Source organism: Schistocerca cancellata, unplaced genomic scaffold (genome assembly GCF_023864275.1).
Source record: "Schistocerca cancellata isolate TAMUIC-IGC-003103 unplaced genomic scaffold, iqSchCanc2.1 HiC_scaffold_81, whole genome shotgun sequence".
Taxonomy (NCBI): Eukaryota; Metazoa; Arthropoda; class Insecta; order Orthoptera; family Acrididae; genus Schistocerca; species Schistocerca cancellata.
In genome coordinates, this window is record NW_026046142.1 from 1 (window position 1) to 2,500 (window position 2,500).

The window sequence follows — 2,500 nt, forward strand, 5'->3', positions numbered from 1 at the left end:
ACATGCTCTAAGTAGCTCGCTTGCTACAGCAGCAGCAGCACCACCTCCGCGCGCTTCCCTGGGGGCACTGAACCGCAGGACGCGAGACCCCACGCCCTGTGGCAAACAGGGCTCCTCGCAGAATATATACGGTCCCTACCCCGCACAACGATGACGGTGTGGGGGCCATTGTACGACACCGCTTCCTGCGGTGCCAACGCTGTCGTAGAGTCGATACTCCATCTTTGGTAGAAGGCAACCATTCCGCTGTAAATGAGTACGTCGCTCGTAGTTCAGTCACCTCGCAGCACTGCTCAGTAAACTATGCAGGGCCCACATAGATAGATCAAATACGCAAATGCCCCTATACATGCTGAACGTCTGTGCAAACAAAACGAACCACACGTCACCCGCACACTCTATCACCCACACACTCTATCACACACTACTCTCTGCCTGTAACAAACACAGATACAATAATTAAGCACCGGCATGGACCAACGTCCGGTGCATCCTATCCGCCACAGTACACCAACCAGACTATGATAACCAGGCCAGGAGGTCCAATCATAAAACAGAATATCCCACTCGTCCGACAACCACAATTGCTCAGATAAGCCACCAACACCCACACATGTCCTACACAGGGGTGCACCCAACATCACCACACTGCCTCGTCTTACAGCACAAACACACTGGCAGGAATGAAACACACAGGTCTGCCGCAACCACAGACACGGCTCGCCCCCCCCTCTCACTGGCGGAAAGCGCATCCCGACGTGACATAACTCCTTTGACACACTGACGCTGCCTCGGGCATCCACGTCCTACGGTCGATATCAACGAACCTCACCCCCCCCCCCCCCCCCACAACACGCCATCCCATACCACATTGTGTACCGTACCCAAACCTAACGTGTACTGTACTACAACGCAATGTGTACCATAACACAACCCAGTTTGTACCTTAACCTAACCTATGTCACCTTAACCTAACCTATGTCACCTTAACCTAACCTATGTCACCTTAACCTAACCTATGTCACCTTAACCTAACCTATGTCACCTTAACCTAACCTATGTCACCTTAACCTAACCTATGTCACCTTAACCTAACCTATGTCACCTTAACCTAACCTATGTCACCTTAACCTAACCTATGTCACCTTAACCTAACCTGTGTTGCACCTTAACCTACCTCAATTTGCACCGCAATGTAACTCAATTTGCACCGCAATGTAACTCAATTTGCACCGCAATGTAACTCAATTTGCACCGCAATGTAACTCAATTTGCACCGCAATGTAACTCAATTTGCACCGCAATGTAACTCAATTTGCACCGCAATGTAACGCAATTTGCACCGCAATGTAACGCAATTTGCACCGCAATGTAACGCAATTTGCACCGCAATGTAACGCAATTTGTACCGCAATCTACCCCCATGTTGTGCCTTAACCTAACCCACGTTGTGCCTTAACCTAACCCACGTTGTGCCTTAACCTAACCCACGTTGTGGCTTAACCTAACCCACGTTGTGGCTTAACCTAACCCACGTTGTGGCTTAACCTAACCCACGTTGTGGCTTAACCTAACCCACGTTGTGGCTTAACCTAACCCACGTTGTGGCTTAACCTAACCCACGTTGTGGCTTAACCTAACCCACGTTGTGGCTTAACCTAACCCACGTTGTGGCTTAACCTAACCCACGTTGTGGCTTAACCTAACCCACGTTGTGGCTTAACCTAACCCACGTTGTGGCTTAACCTAACCCACGTTGTGGCTTAACCTAACCCACGTTGTGGCTTAACCTAACCCACGTTGTGGCTTAACCTAACCCACGTTGTGGCTTAACCTAACCCACGTTGTGGCTTAACCTAACCCACGTTGTGGCTTAACCTAACCCACGTTGTGGCTTAACCTAACCCAACGTTGTGCCTTAACCTAACCCACGTTGTGCCTTAACCTAACCCACGTTGTGCCTTAACCTAACCCACGTTGTGCCTTAACCTAACCCACGTTGTGGCTTAACCTAACCCACGTTGTGGCTTAACCTAACCCACGTTGTGGCTTAACCTAACCCACGTTGTGGCTTAACCTAACCCACGTTGTGGCTTAACCTAACCCACGTTGTGGCTTAACCTAACCCACGTTGTGCCTTAACCTAACCCACGTTGTGCCTTAACCTAACCCACGTTGTGCCTTAACCTAACCCACGTTGTGCCTTAACCTAACCCACGTTGTGCCTTAACCTAACCCACGTTGTGCCTTAACCTAACCCACGTTGTGCCTTAACCTAACCCACGTTGTGCCTTAACCTAACCCACGTTGTGCCTTAACCTAACCCACGTTGTGCCTTACCCTGCTCTGTAATTGGCATATGACACGTTACATTAATGTATTGTTGTCCAACCGCAACCGGCTCAGAATGTTGTGTACACAGCTATGTGTCATCTCCCCATAACAGCTGCATTGCAGTGTGGTACGCCATAGAGACGTGTGGGAGTAATGGACGCAGTGG